Source organism: Gopherus flavomarginatus, chromosome 8 (genome assembly GCF_025201925.1).
Source record: "Gopherus flavomarginatus isolate rGopFla2 chromosome 8, rGopFla2.mat.asm, whole genome shotgun sequence".
Lineage (NCBI taxonomy): Eukaryota > Metazoa > Chordata > Testudines > Testudinidae > Gopherus > Gopherus flavomarginatus.
In genome coordinates this window covers 51,903,740-51,926,292 of record NC_066624.1, presented here as the reverse complement: position 1 = coordinate 51,926,292, position 22,553 = coordinate 51,903,740, and the positions used below count along the sequence as shown (strand labels likewise).

At 53.0% G+C, this 22,553-nt stretch overlaps 1 long non-coding RNA gene and 1 pseudogene across 1 annotated transcript in view; one reads left to right on the top strand and one right to left on the bottom strand.

Annotated features, from left to right (window-relative positions):
• Positions 1 to 22,553, bottom strand: part of LOC127057005 (zinc finger protein 420-like) — a 482,458-nt pseudogene that overhangs the window by 233,677 nt on the left and 226,228 nt on the right.
• LOC127057104 (uncharacterized) overlaps positions 17,302 to 22,553 on the top strand; it is a 185,510-nt gene continuing 180,258 nt past the window's right edge. The window contains exon 1 of the long non-coding RNA XR_007776011.1: positions 17,302 to 17,344. This is a non-coding gene — a long non-coding RNA (uncharacterized LOC127057104). The remainder of the gene's footprint in view (positions 17,345 to 22,553) is intronic.

Sequence of the window (22,553 nt, the reverse complement as noted above, 5' to 3'; positions counted from 1 at the left end):
AACAATTCTAAGGGGAAGGTGAATACAGAGCTATGACACTGGAGATGCCCAGACCTCCAATGGGGGCAGCGTGGCAATTAATAATGGGAAGATCATTTGCGACATTAGCCGCCACTGACACGATTTGTCTCTGTTCCTATTTTACGCTGTGGTGTTAGTTAGAAGAATCAGTACAAATTTTTTACTATATTAGTTAAATATTTAATTTTATATAACCAAGCCAAAAACTTAGTGTCACTTATTTTTTCTCTGTCCTAGCAAGAATGAATTGAATTTTGTGACTTCCTGGAAAGTGCAACGAGATTAAATGTGGGGAATTCAGTCTCTGTGTTTGTGAGCTGATGTTTTCCTCTCACAGGTCAGTGCCTGCATTGAAATACGAAGAGGAATCTAAGGGCTGGTGTACGCTGGGCACTTAACTGGCAGAGCAACGTCTCTCAGGGTGTGACCTCCCCCTGCCAACCCATAGAGTTAAGGTGACCTAAGCCCTGGTTAGATAGTGTTAAAGAAAAGAAAGAACTGTTCTGTCAATGTAGCTATTACAGGGGTGGGAAAACCCCTCCAGTCACTGTCTGCTCCAGAGAGCTATAGCAGTGTCACAGCCATGTTTTAAGTGTAGATAGAGTGAAACTAGATCTGGTGCCAGTTCACACTGTGGATGCTCAGGCACTAAGAGTGCAATAATAAGAACAACACAGTTGTCAGGATTTGAACTTCTGCTGGAAAACCACAATAGATTTCTAGTCCATCATCTTAACCACTCAGCCATAGCTACTTAACATACATTTGTTTCACTACATGATGATTCTGTTCTCACTGAATTGTCATTCCAATTGTTGCTCAGACCAGCTTCCCCAGCACACTCATGGCTGCGCATCAGTGTAAGTGTGTCCTTGGCTGAACAGCGAGAATTCCTGCCCATTTTCCTTCTGGCTGGAGCAGGATGAGAGTGTGTTTGTCTGAACGACCTTGCTGTAGATTGTTGTTCATTCCCCATTCTGACAATTCAGACAGTCTCTTTCCTAGTCAAATCTCCAGCACATCATTCCAATAGCCGGGGGAAGGACTTCTCTGGGGCACTGAAATATTTCCGGGGGCTGGTGCATGAACTCAGCCTTGCATTTCACCATCGATGTTTCATGGTCGAACAACAGCAGCAGAAAGAAAGAGCCAAGCCAATATCTCCCTGGCAGAGATGCAGGTGCTACATCCCCTCTGTCTGCCCATCGCCACTGCAGGAGAGAAGGGTTCACTGGAATTGAGTGCCCTGGCTCAGACTAGAGACACAGGGAAGTTTTTCTGTTCATGGATCTGTGCAAAGGAAATTGTGTCTCTGTGTGAAATTGAGGTGGGAAATGAAATGTCCACATGGTGGCCCAATGCCCTAAGGAATGTGGGTGAAGGACTCAGGCTGGGAAATGATTTAATAGGGGTTTGTTTCAATTTATTGCCCTGATTAAAAACTATGGCTAAAATGCAGCTATGTTGTTAGTACTTGTACCTGTGTAGGGACACCCCAGTGGGTGTTAAGTCCATTGCCTTCACCAAGAGCAGTTGATTATTTTATCAAGGTATAAATTTCTTGTCAAGGCCTAGAATCCAGAGAAAACAATACACTGCTGATAAGAAGAAGTACATAAAAAGATTTTGCAGCCACCATGGGCGTAACTACGATGTGTCATGTTTCACTTTTTATATCTGGCGCCACCTCCTTTCCCTTTCACCTTGTAGTTGACCAAGGGCAAAGCTGAATATCTCTTCAGATACCAGGGAGTGTTTATGTCCATCCCTGTGAGCTACACAAGGGTTTGATGTCGCTGCTTTCAGTCCTCTGGCTCTGCCGGGATAAGGAACAATTCAGGCTGTCACTGAACTGAAGGAGGAAGATCAGTTCTTGACAGGGAGAGGGATGCCTCCTCTTAAACGTGTTTGTCTGGCTGACAGTCCTGGTTCCCAGGTCTTGCCCATGGGGCGTCAGCAGTTTTGGGACCAGTTCACTCCCTTGGCCACACCTGCTGCCCCCAGGTGCTCCCCTCCAGGGGCCCTGGCAGTGCAGTATCTGCCTGCTCGCTCCAGTGGCTGCTGCCCCTCCCCATGGCAGGGCAGGGCAGAGCTGTGCCTCTACGCGCTGCCCCCACTCCAAGCCCCTGCAGCCAATGGGACACTGTGGGGGTGATGCCTGGGAGCAGCAGCATGTGGAGGCCCCCCAGCCTGCCCTGCCTTGGAGCCCCAGGTAAGCGCTGCACCCCTGACTCCCTCCCAGAGCCTGCACCACCTCCCTCCACACACCCCCTCCCACCCACTCCAATCTCCCTCCCAGAGCCTGCACCCCCATCCCTCCTCCTATTCCCCCTACCCCTGTCCCAGCCCAGAGCCTGCACCGAGCACCCAAACTCCATCCCACAGCCTGCACCCTAGAACCCCTCCCCCACCCAAACTCCCTCCCAGAGACCAGCCTCTCACCCCTTCTGCACCCAAACTCCCCCCAGAGCCTGCACCCCTCCTGCACCCCAATCCCCAGCCCCAACCCAGAGCCTGAACCCTAGACCTCCTCCCCCCATCTCCCTCCCAGAGCCTTAGGCAGGTGAGAGGCAGAGTTTTGGGGGCTGGGTTCTGAGTGGTATGAGTGACATTATTGGCTCACTGGGAGGATTGGAGGACTGGCACTAGCCCTAAGGTAAATTGAGTTTGAGACCCTGCTTTAAGGGATTGGAACAATGCTGGAGAGACTGACTGGCAGGGAGCTGGGGAGCTGTGTGTGCTCCAAGGAGAGTTGATGTTGTGCTCTAGTGACACAGAGCAGGGGTGGGGAGTTTGTAAGCTGTGGTGTTTGTATAGAGATAAAGTTTAGTAACCCCTAGGTTAAAAACTGTTCCTGTTCTGAGCTATACATGACACCCTTTGTTGCGAGTATAGATCAGTGGGTGAATGTTTCCCTGCAGGATAATAGGTTCCTAGTTACAATCCAAGTGATTCCCCTGAAAACATTTTTTGAATGAAAATCGATTTCCAGACCCATCTCCAGTATGTTCAGGAGTTCGCTGAATGGGGATGGTTGAAATGAATTTAAACACTCAGCATTTTCCTGTGTAAATGTATAAACACCTAGCAGAGCTGTCCAGCAGCTGAAATCAGTTCCAGTCCTTGGCGTCTCTGTATCTGAGGCATGTGCGACACCTCTGTGGTGATGACAGGTGAAAAAATGCTGGATTCAATGAAAGATGAGACCATAGGAGGGGAAGGTGAACAGCAGCACCACACAGGGTCATAACACTGAGATACGGGGCTTCACTGTCACTGCCCCTGTGTTTTCCATCATTTATATCCTAAGGAACACACCCTCCCCCTCCCCCACACACTGTCACACACAACCTTCTCCCTTGAGCCCAATCCAACCCTCCCCCTCTCCCACACACACTCCATGGGACACAGCCTCTAGGTGACTCACCCAGATGGGGGCTTGTCTCTGCATCTCCCCAACAGAGGAGCAGAGAGCCGAAAGGACCACAGGAGACCAATGGAGCTAGGCAGGAATAGAAAAGACTTCCCTTCCCTTCTCTTGAGTCCAGTTAATCTCACCCATGGGACATTCCTGCCCCGGGTGGGCTCAAAGCACCAACCTTCCCCTCAGCAACGGAAGGTGGGAACCAGCTCTATCACACAGAAGAAGGCTCCCCACCTCTGCTGCTGCAATTCAGCAGCCATTAATATTGATTTGTTTTAGTTAGTGCAACCCCCTCAACCCCTAATCCATCCATGAATCAAGGAGGCAAGACCCTCAGCTGGGAACCAGAGGGGCAATGAGTTACTGTACGGGACTTATAGTAGCCGTGCTGAGTGGAGTGATGCTGAAGTTGTGAATTCAAACCTCACCTAAAGCACTAGCTTTCTTTAAGCAAATGGGTTCTGCCAATCAGTTTGCCCTACAGAAAATACTATTACAGCTCAGAAGACACTGAGGTCCCCTTGCTTTACAGAGAGCAGGGCAGATTCCATAGATCTACCAGGCTCTGCTCTCTGCCAGCCACCAAGGTCAGGGAGAGCCCAGAGCACTGCCCCTGACTCCCCCTCAGTCTTTGCTTCCCAAACCACATGTGTGCTCACCTTCTTCTCTGTGAGACTCAAACCCTGCCTGACTTTCTATATGTTGATGTGGTTTTCGTCTGTCGTGTTGATGTGCATGTGGGTCCTGTGTGATTTTGGTGGATGACTGGCATAGTTTTGGGTGCATGTGTGTATGATTTTTGCATACAGATTGGTTTTTTGCTTAGTATTCTTTTGATATGCGGGTTTTGTGCTTTCTTGTTGTGGGCTTTTGTTGTATTTTTTGGTGTGGATTTGTTCTTTCTATATTTTGTGTGGCTTTCCCTTTTGTGTATATGCCTCTGTGTGCTGTGTGGGTTTGTGTGGGTTTGGTTTTTGTTTATGTCTGTGTGGGCCTGTGCAGTGTGTGATTTTCTCTTTCTCTCTGTGTGTTTGTCTCTCTGTTTGTATCTTCATGTGTAAATTCACTGGAATTTTTCAAAATCTCCACAGTTTTGCCAATTTTCACCAGGAATTTTTCTCCATTAACAAATTCTCACGTGTTCCCTACCAGTTGGTGACCATTGTCCCAGGGGCATGTCAGTCTCAGGGGCCTGATTTCCCATTGACCCTTCCTTCTTTTTATTGGGACTGGGAACTAGCCAATCAAAAACTCTACTAAGTTTTAGTAAAGGGCCAACAGTCCCTTACATGAGCCAGTCCCTTGAGGGTCACCGATGGCCAGAGAAGGCAGTACTAGCTGGTCCCATGGTGTAATGGGCAGCACTCAGGCCTCTGAATCTTGCAGTCTGAGTTCAAATGTCAGTAGGACCTTGTGTTGGTTTGTGGTAAAGCCCTGGAACTCAAAGTGCTCAATTTCCCTATCTCTAGTTGTTTAAGAGTGAGTCTTTTCCCTCCTGCTGGGTGACTCATACCCACTGGAGCCAGGTCTTTGGTTGAGATGGCTGCAATGGATTGGGGTGTAGAAGTGGCTACGGCTGCCTGTAGTCCTGTGGTTTGACCTGGTGGTTGGCATTCTTGCTGCTTCACCTAATGCCCACCAGTTTGGCCCTTGTGCTTGCTGCCACACTTTTGCTCTGGCCCACACGGCGCTTGAAGAAAGGAGTGCCAGGGCCGGGATTAATCGTCAGGGCTTGGCAGGAGGGAGATGGAGCCCAGCCTGGAGCCCCTCACACCTTCCCTCCTCCGGACACCGAGAGCAGAGGCAGCTGGTGATGACAGCTCCAAGGGAAGATTTATAAGCCACTGAGCAACAGAAGGCGGGGCTAGAGGAGGGGACAACCATGCCTATGAATGGCCAGCAGACAGCCACAAAGACCCCTAGCCAGGCTGCTTCCTGCCATGCCAAACACCCACTGAAAGCGACCCACAGACCAGCATGTAGGGCAGCTGCTGATGCTCTGTGGCCAACATCAGAAGAAGGTAAGAAAGCAGTGCCAGCCCCCTGGTGTGACCTCTGTCTGTTCCCACTCAGGTGCTCACTTTTGCAATGGAGCAGGAGATTTTACCCCAAGAGGCTTTTCCCCAGCTGGCGAGAAGCAGAGAAACACCCAGGATCCCAAGGTGCTATTTACCAAGCCCCCTCAAGCACAGGGACAGGCGCACACTTGGAAGAGGGAAACTGCTGTACAAGCCAGCCTGGCCAGCCGCCCATTATCTTTGGCAAGTCAGGAATGGCAAAGGCTAGACTGGAAGGACTTGGGGCTCATGCCTCAGCCTTTGTGACATCCAACCCCCAACTCCTTCCCGGGGCTCTAGCTGAAGCCAGAGCATTGGCCTGAGCGGCCGAGAAGAGGTTCCAGACCTGATGGAAGCAGGACTTTCAGCACGAAGGTAAAACTGCAGCAACACAACCATGAAGGGATTTGAACCCTCAATCTTCTGACCCAAAAATCAGACACCTTATCCATTAGACCACGTGAAAAAATCCCCTCCAAGCACTTCTTTAGAAAAGGCAGACACTATGTTTCTTGGGTCTTCTACTGAGCGGGGCCGAGACTCTCTGGGCACAAGTTGTAGAGTTCCCAGCGACACGTGAGAATTAATTCTTTAGAGCCAGGTGCAGGACTTTGGCAGGGAGGCTCAGGTATGGGGGTTTGGGGTGCAGTGGACGGGCTGGCTGTCTAGGTGAGGAGATTTAGTGACCCTCAGGTGCAGGAGGGAGGAAGAGGAGGAGGAATTGGCAGTGGCCGTGGAGAAGAAGAGGAGGGGTGAAGGCTCTTAGCAAGCCTGGCTAGCTCAGTCAGTAGAGTATCATGCTCTTAATGGGAGGGGCCAGGGTTTGAGCTGTTGTCCAGGGACTCAGCTTTTAAGTTGCCTTGTGTGCCAGGAACCAAATGATTCCTGGTAGTGCCCAGAGCCATGTGTGGGACAGAAAGGCTGAGACTTGTGGCACCTGCTCTGCAGCAGGGTTCCTGGCAGCTCAGACTCAGAGAAGGCTTCTGCGCTCAGAGGCGCTGACTTTCAGAGTTCCCGGGCAGTGCTCAATGCCTGCTCCACCACAGGCCCTGCCCCCAAACCATCAAATCTCTTCCCACCCCACCCTGCCCCACTTCTTTCTCTCCTCACTTCTCCAGTACACCCCATCAATGGACGGTGGGAGGCGCTGAAGAAGAAGAGGAGGAGCTTGTCGGCCAGGCCTGCTAGCAGTTGGGAGGTACAGGGGCAGAGGTGGCTGCTGGGCACCCTTTTTATTTCTCTGTTGATTCTGCAGCCCTGTAGCACCCATGGAGTTGCTGATTTGGCTCCTCTCACAGCTTAGAGAGAGGAGCAGAACCAGGGCTATGGCTGATCTATGGGTTACCAGATGAGTGGCAGAGGAGTTAGGTGCTGAGAGTTTGCCTAACACCTCAGGGACACAGTGTGAGGTGGTGTCCCAGGGATCTCTATGAAAAGAGCAGTAGAGAATTTACTCGGGTTGGGGAGAGAATTGAGAGTGTCTCGGGGGTTGTAGAGGGGTATTGCCCGGGTTAGAGACTGGCTAAAACACAGGTCTCACTGTAAGCAGGATTTGAACCTGCGCAGAGGAACCCCATTGGATTTTGACTCTAATGTCTTAACCACTCAGCTATGAGCACAAAACTGCCCCACTGCCAGAGAAACTGGTAAAGAATCACAATGTCCAGGCATGAAGTCATCGGAACTACAGAATTCCCACCGCAAACCTGGCTCCCAAAGCACAGGGGGATTTTCGGTTTGTTCTCTTTGCTTAGCCATGTGCAGTTGCACAGAGAGCGCGTTTAAAAGTCTCCCCTCCCTCAGAGCGGGAATGGGAAATGATTCTCAACTTGAAGCTTGATGTGAATGAGGATGTCTGGGCCACAGGGCCAGGGACTGATCTTTGCTATAGAAACCAGTGACACACAGAACCAGGCTAAGGAAAATGTTTCCTGGAGTCAGTAACTGGAATAGCAGCAGTATTGTGCAGAGAAATGTCTCACAAGAGGAGTCAGCGCATTGGTGGTTCAGTAGTAGAAGTCACAGATACAGCGAGGGAGGTCTGTGGATCGGGAGTGAGGGGCACTGGCAGAGCAGTGAGAGGGGAGCCCAGGGCTGGGATAACAGGGGTTGTGGGTCAGGACAAGCAGTTCTGCATGGAGTGTTCAGAGGTGCCCTGTATCTGCCCTTTCTCTGCATCATCCCTGCTCCCAGAATGCACCAGACCCTGGACTGAACTCTTCCCCTGCAGGCTGAGCTGGTTTTGTTTGCTGTGATCCTGTTGTATGGGCAGGGGGGGAAGTGACAGTCCCAGCCCAGAGCCAATGCCCCCCTGTCACCCAGCACCCTTGGCCCCGGATCCACCCAGCCTAGTAAAGAACTTGGCAGGGCAGGTCAGCCAGGAGCTGTGCCCTGCCACGCGCTCAGGGGCATCTACCCTGCAGCTGGGGGATCTCCCCAGCGTGGTCCATGGGAGCTCACGCACTAATGGGGTAGCGGCAGCAGCTGCGTGGTGGGTTGGGCTGGTGACCCGGGTCCATCTCCTGGGGTCGGCTGGGTTCATGCTCAGGCGACTGGCCCCAGTCACCGGCCGAGCCCCCCAGCCATGCTCCTGCTGTTAGCGCACTAGCCTTGGGTGGAAGCTGCTGGCTGGCGGGACCCTGAGGGTGGATCAGGCACTAGGGGAAACCCTCCGGCCTGGAGATTCGTTGCCGAGATTCTTGAGAGCTGCCCATCCCCATGGCTTGTGTGGCTGCCCCTGGGGCCCAGCAATGGCTCTGGAGGGTGGCTCGCGTCACCTGGGGAGAGGTGATCCAGGCAGTGAGCAGCCGGGGGGTCTGACTTACTGATAAAATCGGTCTCTTCACTCCATGGTGCTTGGCAGCCTCGGTCCCTACCGACACCTCCCAGGAACAGGTCGGGGTTGGGTGGGTTTAGAATTTCCCTCCAAAGCAATTTTATGGTCTGATCCTGCAAGTCCCCCATGTACCCAGTACAGGATGGGTCCAGGCACCTCACTCGATCTAGTGCTGGCATGTACAGCAGAGAATTGGAAGCGGCAAATCGGGGGGTCATATAAAGAGACTAGAAATACAAGAAGTTACTTTTGAAAGGAGAAAAGAAAAAGACGACATTCCCAAGCTGTTTAATAGGGTGAACTGCCCCTTGCAGGCTGCGAAGGTAAATCTCAGGGGTTGTGTTCACCTGTTCCCAGGGCTGCGTCCTCAAGAGAGATTTGTGGGAGAAAAAATATCACCACCAAGAGAGGAGTTCATCTCAGTGTGGATTTTTGTGCTATGGCAGGGAATTTAGGACCTGGGACTGGAGCCTTAAAGAGGGAGCGGGTGAAGGCTCCCCTCTGCTTTCAGGCTGAAGGAATCCTGGGTTTGGTCAGTCCATCCAGGGGGTCACATTGCTCCCAGGCAAAGAGAGGAGGAGAACTCTTCTCACAATGACACATGCGGATCCTGGAGAAGAAGAAAGAGATAAGAGACCAGCAGCAGGTGAAGGTGACTGAGGAGGGGAATCCCTTGTGCATGTTACAGAGCACTTGGGCAGCTGTGGCCATTCAAACACACTGAGCTTTACTAACGAGCAAGGCCAGACTGCTGTGACTCGGAGAATGGTTTAGGTGTCATAATGGACAAACAACTCAGCATGAAATCCCCGTGCAATGCTGTGGTCGTCCTTGGATGTACAGACAGGAGAACAGTGACTAGATCTAGGGCACTAGTGTTATCTCTGTACAACATTGGTCAGACCAACACTGGACTCTTGCACACAGTTGTCCCTGCCACATTTTAAGATGAAGAATGAAAAATTGGACGGGGGGCAGAGAAGAGGGAAAAAAAGCACTGAAAAGTTGCCTTCCAGTGCGAGACAAGAGCTCAATCTGCTCAGTTTATCACAGAGAAGACCAAGAGGTCACTTGATGACAATGCGTAAATCCCCTCCCAAAGAGAAAATCCTGGGTACTGAAGGGCTCTTTAACCTAGCAGCAAAAGGCAGAACAAAAACAGTGGCTGTAAGTTAATGGCAGAGAAACTAAAATGAGAAATAAGGGACACATTTGCAATCGGGTGATTAAACATTGGAACAAAGTACCCAGGGCAATGATGGATTCTCCACCCCACATGGGAGTGGCAGGAGGGGACAGGGGGTGCTGAAGAAAGTGCTCACAGGTGAGATAGAAAACCATTTCTCTCTGGTGCTTGGCTGGTGGCCTTGCTCTCATGCTCAGGGTCTCCCTGATCTCCATTTCTGGGGTCAGGAAGGAATTTCCCCCAGCTCACAGTGTCAGGGATGTTGGAGTTTTTGTCATCCTCTGCGGCATGGGGCACAAGTCACTTGCCCAGATCAGCTGGGTACATCTCACCAAATCAATTCCAGTGCAGGGGCCTCCAGTATTGGTACCCCTCTGCCTCTCCTATGCTCTGCCTGTGCACACAACGGGATATTCTCCTAAGGGCTGCAATATTTTGGTTTAATCCCGGTTGTTGGGCTCAGTGCAGGGGTGACTTTGTGGCCTGTCACGTGTATGGGGGTTAGACAGGATTATTTAGTTGTCTTGAGTGGCCTTAAAATCTAGACAAGGATGTTCTGGCTACAATGTTGCAGTGTCTGACCCGTGGTCTCTCCACCTCCCAGGGGCCTCATTCCAATCGAATCCCAGGCCAGGATTCAGAGACTGGCAGCTGCAGGACAAGGCAATGGGGGCTGGTGAGAGTCATTTTGGGGCTGTCACTAGTCACAGAAAACAGAACCTCTCCCAACATCCCGACTGCTGCCCATCAGGACATCTGGCCGTAGAGGAGCCGGGCCAGTGACCCCCGTGGAAGGAATCAGGCGGGATGGAAACCCCCAGGATGGGGAGTTGTGTGTTTCAGCCGTGTTGGAATCACTCAAACACATGCACTATACCCACACGCAGAGCCAGTTCATGCTGTAAAACCCCCAGACCCACGAGAGACGTGTTAATCTCAGCACAAGTTCTGCTTTAACCCATTAGAAATAAACCTGTAATTATTGTGGAGTCTCAGTGCTAGAGGACGCCAAACCCCTGAGATGTCAGTAGAGGGTCAGGTGTAGCGTCAGTGGACACTGCCAGTGCTTCAGCAGCGAGGCCTTGTACTTGCTGGCCCTGGTGGCTCAGACACATGGCTAGGGAAAGGGGAAGGTTACACACACACCCCAGCCAGAGCCCTCACCCTCTCCTGCACCCCAACCCCCTACCCAGCCTGGAGCCCCTTCCTGTACCCTGAACCCCTCATTCCTGCCCTTCACGCCCCTATACAGCCCTCACCCCCTCCCAAACCCCACCCCCCATTGCAGCCCAGAGCCCCTTCCCATACCCTGAACCCCTCATTCCTGCTCTTCACCCCTCTTTACAGCCCTCACCCCCTTGTGCAACCCAACTTCCTGCCCAGCCCAGAGCCCCTTCCCGTACCCGGAACCCCTCACTCCTGGCCTTCACCCCCCGTTAGAGCCCTCACCCCCCTCCTGCATCCCAACCCCCTGCCCAGCCCAGTGACAGTGAGTGAGGGTGGGGAAGAGCGAGCCACCGAGGGAGGGGGAATGTAGTGAATCAGGGGCGGGGCCTTGGGGAAGGGGCGGGGTTACGCTGTTTGGTTTTGTGCGGAAAGTTGGTAACCCTACTTCAGGCCTAAAGCCTGGGGTGACCTCTCCACTCCAATCTCTAGCCAAGCAAACTGGAGCCTGCAGGTTTCCAGGCCAGGTTCACTTCATGTCTCTCATTGGAGCTGCTCTGTACTGGCTCCCTGCCCAGCCGCTGCTGCTCCCCCAGAACCCCACCCAGACCTGCAGCCAGCTGTAAGCTCTGGGAGTCACAGCCTGTTCCACATGTGGCTCTGCATCCATTCCTGGGGATTGCCCTCCGCATCCAGCGCTCTGCAGCTCCTCGCCTGCCATGCGGCCACCGATTCCCACAGCAGCCCTGCCCTTTCCTGCTTCAGGACCCTTCCCCTGACTTGGCCAGAGGAACGGGAAGTGCAGCGGGGAAGGAAATGGTGGGGATTGTAGTCCCATTCTTAGCAGATCTCTCACAGTCCCAAACATAGGCTGAAAGACACTGAAAACAGACAAAGTTCCTCTCTGCCCTATCACATTATGAGTCCCAAGGTTTTTGAGGTCACATTGATTGCCCCCTCTTGCTTAAAGAAACAGTCTTAAAGTCTGCAGCTCCCTTTTCTGCTCCTTTCTGTACCTTTAACTGCAAACTTTATATTATATCCTTTCGGTGCCACCCTGATTTCCTGTATTTTTTAACCGATTTAACTCCAAAAGATCCATGAAATGTTACCAAGAAATAGAAAATTGAGAAAGTCAGTGTGTTTGTGAAAACGTTCATATTTTTTAAAGCCATCTCTTGGGTCAGTGAACCCTGATCCATGGACATTCGAGCCACACTGAAGACTGGGCACCTGAAGGGAACGCCCAGTTGAGAGACAAAGTTTCCCTCTTCCCCAGCAGCAGGCTCAGCAAAGCCAGCATCACATGAGCTGGCAGGGACCATGTCCAAGACAGGTCGGTACATTTCCAAAACCTTGGAGACCACGGCCTGAGGCTCAGTAGGACTGACACTCTGTAGACCCGAGTCTAGGAAAAGAAAAGGGATGGACAGTGAACAAGTCAACACAACCCACTCCTTTTCACTGGGGGGTTGGAAAAATGAAAAAAAAAATCCTCAACATTTTAGCTTTGGGTTTAGATTTCCATTGAAAACCACAAAGTTTTCTTGAGAAATTAAAAAAATCCTTCAGGCCAGGCAGCCCGAGGTGCCGGGTTCCCTGGCAGGCCGACACCTCATCCACTTCTTGCCTCATGGCCTAGGCTCTCAATGCTCTGCTGGTTGCCTCCTCCCTTGAAGGCCCCGAGCACAAAGAAACAAGCACATGCCTAGCAGAAGACGGTTTTGATTCATCGACTTTTGGGTTATGGACCCAGCACGCTTCTGCTGTGTCACTTTGCTGGCTCTTTACCTACAGCCTCCAGCACCCACACTTGCCTTGCGAGCTCTAGCGCTGGCAGGCAGATGCACAGGCTGCTAGGCAGCAGCCTTGGTAACAGCAGACATGTGTCTCTGTGGCGCAATGGGTCAGTGTGTTTTGCTGTTAATTGAAAGGATGGTGGTTTGAGCCCACTCAGGGATGGCGATAACCCCTTGCTCCTCAAGACCTGCTGGGAGCCTCAAAGGCCACCTCAAACCCATTTCTCTTGGCCTCAGTGGTTTCAGCTCAGGCCTGAAGACTGTGCTGGACGCGACTCAGAAATCCATCTCCCAACACCCATGCCAGAGGCTCAGGCTTAATCCTCAAGGCCGAACACAAATACTTCAGCCAGGCGTGTTTTGCTCCATTCCCGCCTCCGCCCAAGCGGCAATGGAGAAATGTAGGAGAAACGCCCGCTAGAAGACGCCTCCCTCTCACTTCTCTGTAGGATGTGACATTATTAATATCAGCTGGGACCATATAGATCATTGCTGCCACCACTGTTATATATTTGCAGCAAATATTGTGCAAAAGTTGTCGTGTGAGTTGTCTGTGACAAGATTATGATTTGCTGGTTATAATTATATTAGCTGTATGTGTGTACCATTTTTGTTTCTGAAGTTATGAATATGCGCTATGTACTTGTATCTCAAATGTATTTGATTTCAAGTACCCTCAGTGATGTATTTGGTCAGCTTCTTGAGAAAGGACTATTCTCAGTAAGTGCCCAATCAAGAAACGCTTCACCGACAATTGACTTTGGAAAATGCCAATCCACATCTGAGCTTTCCTGGGAACATTCAAACTAACATGTAAACAATGGTGACGGCCTGCAAATAGAATCATGCATGGACATGTGATCTGCCCATGTGACTCCAGACTCCATCTTGCTGCTGTCATTTTCCTAGGTCAGCCCTAGGACTAATCCTATTCAACTTATTCATAAATGATTTGGAGAAAGGGGTAAACAGTGAGGTGGCAAAGTTCACAGACGATACTAAACTGCTCAAGGTAGTTAAGACCAAAGCAGACTGCAAAGAACTTCAAAAAGATCTCACAAAACTAAGTGATTGGGCAACAAAATGGCAAATGAAATTTAATGTGGATAAATGTCACATTGGAAAAACATAACCCCAACTATACATACAATATGATGGGGCCTAATTTAGCTACAACTAACCAAGAAAGAGATCTTGGAATCATCATGGATAGTTCTCTGAAGACATAGCAACAAATTGACACATATGACCCCAAGATGAGATCATTAATACACTAACCTGAGGAGAAGGACACCCAAACACTAGTAGGGAGAGGAAATACAAAAAGGGAAGAGGGGAGAAACCCCTACTGAACATGCATTACACCTAGCGACGGCAGCAGAACAGATTATCGGCTACTCAACCCAAGAACGGGATCTGCATGTTGCTGTAGACAGATCAGTGAAAAGCTCCACTCAATTCACAGCTGCTAGCAAAAAAGTTAACATCAAGTTAGTATTCATAAGGAATGGGCTGGAGAATAACATCGAACATTTGTATACAAAGCAAGGGGGAAGCCTCCAATACCCTGGGACCACCCTGCCTACTACAGCGCTGCACAAAGGATATTTTATATCTATCTTTGAGAACTGAGGAAGAAATGAGTCTAAAAAGAAACATTTGCTAATGAGAGAAAACCACCCAAATTTGAAGATATTTTATATTAAGTGAGAGTAATTGGACAGTGGAAGTTCAATTAACAGATAGTAATAATTCCCCCCCCCCCCCACACACACACACCATTCACATGGCAGCAGGGAGCCCTTTGAGGAGGTGCTTTAAGAGGGTATGTGAGGGGAGTGTGGAGCAGGAAAACTTCCTGGCAGTGGGGAGGAGGCAGAAGCAGGGGCAGGCAGGTGACTGGCAGTTGGGGGTAGCAGTAGCCAGGACTGCGTAAGCTTGTGCTGGACAGTCTCCACTGCGGACTTTTTCCTCCTGTCCCCTTCCTTGCCAGCAGAGAAAGGCCACTCCAGCCGCAGCTGTGTCTCAGGGCTCTGCAAACTGCATCCATTAAGCCCCTTCTCATTTGGGGAATGATTCAGGACAATTTCCCAAAGAAAGGAAGAAAATTTGCTGCAGGTCAAATGAGTGTGAAAATATCCCGAATCTGAGACTGTTAAATTAACATTGGAGAATTAAAGAGAAAATGGGGCAAAATCTGAAAAGGAGACTAGAGAAAGTGTCAATAATTGCTCCAGCAGCACCGACCCCTCATGGAGCCCTTGCTGCTTTTACAGCTGAGAGGAAACTTCCTCTCTCTGATGTCTGGCCATGGTGGAACTGGTGACCCAGTGAAGCTGACTTGAGGCTGATGCAAGGTAAGCAAAGCTGAACCAGCTGCCCAGGGTACAGGGTTGGAAGTCAGAATAGGGGGGTGGGCCTGGGTTCCCCTACATCAGTGGTTCTCAACCAGGGGTACGTGTACCCTTGAGGGTACGCAGAGAACTTCCATCAATGCATCTAGTTAATTGCCTTATTTTACCACAGGCTACAGAAAAAGCACCAGCAAAGTCTGTACGAACTGACATCCCCACACAGAGAGTGACTTGTATACATGGCTCTGTGCCCCAGGCACTGACAGGAGAGCGCAGGGCTCACACCCCTGGGGTGTATGGATAATTCTCAGGTACAAGGAGAGGGTTGCCAGCCACGCGCAGTCTCCGGGCGTGGGGACAGGCAGTTGTTTCCAGATCGGACACTCAGGGCCCACAAGTGACCTGCTGCCTGACACCAGCTCCTGGACTTGCCCCTTGGGCAGGAGACCCCACAACCCCTCCCCCACTCTATCCCCTAATCTCCCCTCCCCTCCCCTCCCCGAGCTGGGGGAGAACCCAGGAGCCCTGGCTCTCAGTCCTGCCCCTGGCCGAGCTGGGGGGGAGAACCCACAGGTCCTGGCTCCCAGCCGAGCCCCTCACCCACTCTAACCCCTAGCCCCCCTTCCCTGAGGGGAGAACCCAGGAGTCCTGGCTCCCAGCGCTGCCCACCCCCGTGTTTCCATAGGGCTCCCCCCAACGCCTCCCCCCAACCCCAGAGTGGGGCAGCACCGCGGGGCACATCGGGGCGGGCAGACACGAAACCAGGGGAAAAGTAGGCGCCCGCCAGCCCCCACCACACCGGGGGGCGCCGCGCTGCAGGGGGGCGGGGCCAGCCCGAGACCCCGAGATTAGAGTTCGCGTCAGGAGCTGGAGCTTGGGGAGGGCGGGGCTGGGGATCTCTGGGGGGCGGGGCGGGAGGTGTGCGGTTGACCCAGGGACCCGCCCTTACCTGGGCTCGAGAGGACGGAAGCGCCCCGGGGCAGGCTGGGAGTTGTAGTTCCTGGCTCATCTCAGAGCGGAAGTGATGAACGGTTGCTCAGGCAACGCTCCCCCTCCCGGTGCACACTGGGAAGCGTAGTTCTCCCCCACACGCGGCCTGTATTGGAGGAGGGGCCGTAACTCGTCTTGTTCGCCGCGCCCCTCCCCGCTCCCTGATTGGCGGAGAGAGCGCGGGACAGTGACTCAGCGTGTGGGGTGAGGGCCTGGTTCCCTCGCCCCGAGGCTTCGCTGCCCCCGCCACGGGGAGCCAGGGGGGAGGCACCAGTGGGACCAGCCCCGGCGCTGCTGAGGGGACGCGGGCTCGGGGGCAGCCGGTGGGCCGGGCCGAGCCGAGGAGCGCTGAGGCTGGACGGGGAGTGGCGGCTCCGCACGGGGGGGCCGGGGGCTCAGACACCCAGTTCCAGGCGCCAGGCCCAGCCTGTGCCTGGGGAGCAGCCCCGGGCCCGTGGGAGCCGGGCGGGGGGGACACAGGGCAGAGGCAGCGCGGAGTGAAAGGGCTTCACCTCCACCCACCGCTGGGCCTGGGCGGGGGCAACAGGTGGGGGGGGGGCTGAGCTGTCTGGAAGCAGCCCCACAAGCTGCAGCCTGGGACTGCAGGGCCTTCAACCTCCCCCAACCTGCCCCCTGGTGTCGTCCCCCCCCGTTCACTGTGACTCTCCTGCCAGCACCGCCCCCTCCTCTCCCACTGTAGGCCCCCAGCAGCCCCTTCAAGCCCCCCCAACACCCACCAGTGTCCCCTCATCTGTTGTGACCCTCTCGCTAGCCCCACCCCCATCTGTGGGGATCCCTCAGCCCCCACCGTCCCCTCCGCAATCGTGTACACTCTACCTGGCCTTTCCCTTCGCCCCGACCTCCCACCCCCCGCTGTCCTCAGCACCCTGACACCGACCTCCTCTCACCTCATCTCCCACATCCTCCTTCTCGTCCTCAGCACCCCGCCCCCCCCTTCCTCCTCCTCCCCCCCATCCCCGTCCTCAGCACCCCACTTCTAATTCCCTCCAATACATTTCTCATTGCTGGGCCCCACTTTCCCATCCTCCCACTCCCCCAGTCCATCCCCAGGGTGTGAGGTTCCTCATCTTCAATCTCTGCTACACCCAAATCTGCCAGGTTCCCCTTTTCAACCACTGTGGGCTCGTCCAACCCACCGACACCCATCCACTCTGGGCTCTCTAAATCCCACATTCCCACAATGTTCCTTGGTAACGCCACTCTCCTCTCTCCCTAATCCCCTTCCCTTAGGTCCTCCTGGACACCCCAACCCACAGTCAGGCCTCCACATACATCCCAGTCATTCACATGCTGAGCTAGTTCTTCAGGGACCCCCACAGCCCTCCAAACTTCTCCTTCTATGAGCCCCATGGACCTGTGGCCAGGAAGCTGAGGAAACTCCCACGTTAGCTGGGCTGGGTGTGGGTGTTAATCTTTTCCTGTCTTATGTGTGCTGTGCTCACAAAGGCGCTTTGCTCCCTCGGGGTGAGGTGTGGTTTTGGCCAAAGATGAGGTGTTTTGGTAGCCCTGTGGATGCTGTGTGGTGTCTGGAATGGGGCGTATGTGTTTCCATCATGCCCCTTCCCCTCTGCCTGCAGAGCTGAGGACAGACAGGTCTGAGGAGCAGAGCAGGAGCTCTGGGAAAGAGAAGAGCAATATGAAGATGGAGTCTAAGATGAGGCCAGGTAACTTCTGTGGAGGGAGACATGCTGGACAGGGCCTAGAATTGGGGAGACAACCAGGTGTGAGCCCCGGGCTCAGATTTCTAATTGTACCTGTGATGACAGAATGGGAGGAGGGTTGAAGCCGAAGCCCTAGGGTGCGGGAGTAGCGAGAAGAGGAGCCTCAGCACCATTGCTTTTTCTTTTCCTCTTGTGTTATGTTTCATAGCAAGGGAAAAGAAGTGGGGAGGACGCAGTCCAGCCCTGAGGTGAGATGGAAAGTGATCGAGAGCAGTGACAGCGTGAATCCTGTTAATGCCAGGCAAGACCTGCCCAACTGGGACAAGAGGAACCATCTCTGTCGGTGAGATGTGTATCTGGTTTCGGAAGGGCTCTGGTCACAGCCCTTCTGGCTCCAGGCAGGGACTTCCCATTGCCTGGGTGTGGGTTTCCGGACTAGTTGTGGCTTCAGGGGAGATGATGTTGCCATTTGCGAGAGCTGATCATCTCTCTGGTTAGGAGTGGTGTTTGCTCCCTAGCAGAAAGCTGGATTCATGAGAGTGATTCCCTGTTGTGAGTTTCTTTCATCCTCCTAGGTTTCTCTCTCTGTGTTGGCCAACTTTCACTCAAACTCTCTCTCTCTCCTTTTGTGGACACCTGTCATGTTTAGTTGCCTGCATTCTCTTCCTCTGCTCCCCCTCCCCCAGTCTCCTATGGGCTCATCTTGGTCTATCTGCCCAAGGGCAGGGTCTCTGCCATACTGGGAAGGATGTGTCCTGCCTGCCAGAATAAGAGGGTTGCTCCTCCCACCCCCTATCTTCGGGAAGACCTCATTGCTGTAACTGGGTCACAGTGTGAGTGGCCAGTAATGTCTTTGGGGCTGTGAGATCTGAGACTGAGAGGGATGGGCTCGCGGTCATGGCTTTGGGCAGAGGAGAAGTGGGGCTGGGATAAGAGATGCCCCTTTCACCCGCTTGCTCCATTACTGCATCACCCAAAAGCCTCGCTCAGGGTCCACTATGCCTCCTTGTGCTGGGCACTGCAGGGACAATCAGAGGGACAGCAGGATGCATGAGGAAAGAGATGAGTATGTGAGGCAGATGGGTGAAGGGGTGTGTGTGGCATACATTGGGGATGGATGAGTGGTTGAGGGTTGGATGGACAGCAGGACAGATGGAGAGCTGCAGGGACGGATGGTGATGTCACAGGCTGGACTTGTGATGGGTTCAGCTCATGGCCGCTGACTCTGTCATCTCCTGCCCCCATCTGCCCGTCTGACTCTGGCCCCGTATCTCACAGGCAGCACTCAGCAGAGTCTGGCCCTGTTGTTACACTGGTGCCTACATCCAGCGCAAACCTGTGCGTAATGTGCTCCTGGAGAGCTCAGGCAGGGAGAAGCGTGTGGCTCACGGCTGCTTAACCAGCTACTCCAAAGACTGCCACAGATCTCCTCCTCCTTGGGCAGCAAGACCCTGGCCTGGGGGTTCTCTGTCTCTCCTCGCTGCCAAAGCAGCCTGCTCAGCGTAGAAACCGAGGTCACCTGTCTCTGGCCAGCCTCTAGCTGGAGCTGCTCCAGCCCCGAATTGCTAGTATCCAGCCTGGCCGGAGTTGGTGCAATGTCCTAGTGGAATCCATTCTTTCTCCCTGGTAGATTATGATTTTCCCCACTGCTGTTAGCTCTTTCTCCGCTTCCCCATAGCCCCTCCCCAGTGATAGTGACCTCTGCTGGCCAGGCATGGGAGTGTCCTGTAGGTGCCTTCTTGTAGGAGCAGTGACTCCTGGTGGTGAGGGGCAGCAATGCCTGGCATGTATCCCTCCTAGCATTGCTGCAGTGACCCCTGGTGGCAACTGAGGTCAGTTGTCTATATGACCCCACTACTGCCATTGTGCCTGTGAGTGCTGGCGGGTAGGTGAGGCAGAGCCTTCTATGTATATCAGCCATTGGGGCAGAGCCCTCTGCGTATCCCACTCTCATCTCAGTGACTCGTGTTGCCCAGGTGGGGCAGTCCCTGTGTGTATTTACTCCCCCCAACCCCTGCATTGGGTCTGTGACCACTGGTAGCCAGAGGAGTCAGTGCCCAAGGTGTATTCTTCACCTCCCCCGAGGTGGCAGGGTGCCTGGGTGGCTGTGTCAAGCAGTGCCCAGGGCATCTTCCAAGCCCTTTGTGGCAGTGAGCCCTGCTTCTGGTGTTTATCACTCTCCCACTAGGGATGTGCACTGGTGGCCAAGTACAGCAGTGCCCTTTGTGTAGCCCCTTCTCTCCCCCGCCCCCCGCCCAGGGTGACCAGATAGAAAGTGTGAAGAATTGGGACGGGGCGGAGGATAATAGGCAACTACATAAGAAAAAGGCCCTGAATATCGGGACTGTCCCTATAAAATCGGGACATCTGGTCACCCTATCCCCTCAACCCCTGTGCCAGGTATGGCAGGCACTGATCCCTGGCATTCCTGTGGGGTAATACCGTCTGTATATCCCCCAATTGGTCGGGTGGGGCAATGCCCTGTGTGTGTGTGTCCCCTATTTAGGTAGTAACCCCGATGGCTAAGTGAGGCAGTGGCCTTTGATTTCCTCTTCTCTCCCCAGCCCCCTATGTCTCTGGGGTAGGGCCGCCAGTTGGGGCACTACTCGTTGTGTATCTCTACTAATTGGATCAGTGACCTCCCCGTGGTGCCCTGGTGTGGCAGTGCCCTATTGGTATCTCCCTCCCCCTCTCCCCACGCCATTGTGTTAGTGGCCACTTCAGGCAGTGGCCCGTTTATCATCTCCCCCCGAGCAGCACCATTGGAACAGTGCCACCTGGTGACCATGTGCGGCAGTACCCTGCCTGTATCCCCCTCAACCATTGCTGCAGTGACCCGAGGTGCCCAGTATGAGTTGTAGCCTGTATGTACCTCACCTCTTGGGGCAGTATCGTGTGGGGCCAGCTAAGACAGTGCACAATCTGTGACGTCTGGTGGCCACGTAGGGCAGTGGCCTGTATGTACCATCTCCTCTGGAGCGGTGACCACTGGTGTCTTGGTGCTAAAATGTAGCCACCTCTGGGTTACATGGTGGGGCTGTTTACAGGACAGTGGGGACAGCCTCCTCATTCCAGGAAGTAGGGGAAAATCTGGTGTTCGGGGCAGAGCGTTCCACCTTCTTTTGAACTGTGATGCTCTGAGCACCTTTCTCCTTCCATGAAGAAGACCCTGTGTGACTCCAAAGCTGGTCGAGTAACAGGTATCACCTCACCTGCCTTGTCTCTCTGGTATTCTGGCCAGTATCCAACTTCCCCTTCACTGTTGGTCTTCAAACCTCCTCCAAACCTCCCCCCAAGTCCCTTAAGATGCCAAACGTCCGCTGGAGCCGAACCCTGGTGGGGGCATCCCACCTGAAAACCCTACGGCACCATGGAGGTGGTAGTGTCCACTGCCTCCATCTCCCACCAGCCAGGACAGACCCCACAGCACCATGGGAGTGGCTGTGTCTTCTGCTTCCATTTCCTGACAGCTGCTGCCAGGCCCGGCCCAGACTTCCCATTTCTGGTGCGAGTCTGGAAGCAGGTGCTGTTATGAGGCGGTGCCGGGAAGGGTGGTGCTGGTGTCACGAGAAAGCAGGAGGAGTAGGTGGGTCTGTACTACTCCGAGGAGGTGCTGCCCTTGCTGTGAAAGGGCCTCGCTATTAGAGGAGATGTCATCTCCCTGCCCTTCCACGCTCTGCACCAGCCCCTGCTTGTCACGGGAGCAGGGCTGGCTCCAGGCACCAGCGTAGGAAGCAGGTGCTTGGAGCAGCCAATTCAAAGGGACGGCCCGTCCGGTATCAGGGCACCACGTCTGGGTCTTTAGCGGAAATTCGGTGGCTGATCCCCCATTCCCTGTCTTAGTCTTTGAGCCGCCACCAAATGTCTACCAAAGAGGAAGGGAGGGAGGATTCGCTGCCGAACTGCCGCAGAAGAAGCAGTGTGGTTGAGCTGCCGCTGAAAAGCCACAGCGTTTTTTTTCTTTCTTACTTACTTTCTCCACACCGGTCATGGTTTTATAGACCTCCGTCGTATCCCTCTTTAGTCGCCTCTTTTCCAAGATGAAAAGTCCCAATCTTATGAATCTCTTCTTAGACGGAAACTGGTCCATATCCCCTCATCATCTTTATTGTCCTTTTCTGAATCTTTCCCATGCCATAGATCTTTTTTGAGATTGGGGCGACCGCATCAGGACGCAGTATTCAAGATGTGGGCGTACCATGGATTGATATTGAGGCGATATGATAGTTTCAGTCTTCTTACCTATCCCTTTCTTAATGATTCCCAACACTCCGCTGCACATTGAGTGGATGTTTTCAGAGAAGTATCCACAACAACTCCCAGATCTCTTTCTCGAGTGGTAACAGCTAATTTAGACCCCATCGTTTTATAGGGATAGTTGGGATTATGTTTTCCAATGTGCATTACTTTGCACTTAACAGCACCGATGTTCATCTGCCATTTGGTTGTCCCATCACCCAGTTTTGTGAGATCTCTTTGTGGCTCTTCACAGGCTGCCTGGGACTTAACTATCCTGAGCAATTTTGTATCATCTGCAAATTTTGCCACCTCACTGTTTACCCCTTTCCCCAGATCATTTATGAATAAGTTGAACAGTACTGCTCCCAGTACAGACACCTGGGGATAAGAGAGGGAAGATCCTCTTCTGACTCTGGCAGACCAGGTGCCAGCTCATGCCAAGGCCCCTAGGCCTTACTGAAAAGTGACAAACGCATGGCTGGAAACTAGTCTTGCTCACCTGTTTGTTAGTGTTGTTAAAACAGGCATTAGATTCATAAAAATGTGTTTAGAGTTTATGACAAGCTCGTGAGTTGCTGCATGCATTCTTCTCACCTATAATAGCTGTAGCCCATGTTGTACGGTGATCTATAAGCATTGGCACTAAAGCTGTAAACCCCCTTGCCGCCACCCTGCCACCAGTCAGGAGAGAAGCATTATGAAGTGTAAAATGCTAGTTTACCAGAAGAAGCGTCATCTCCTTTCCAACAAGAGAAGGCCCTGACTGAGACATGAGACAAGCCACTGTGGATCATCCGTGGA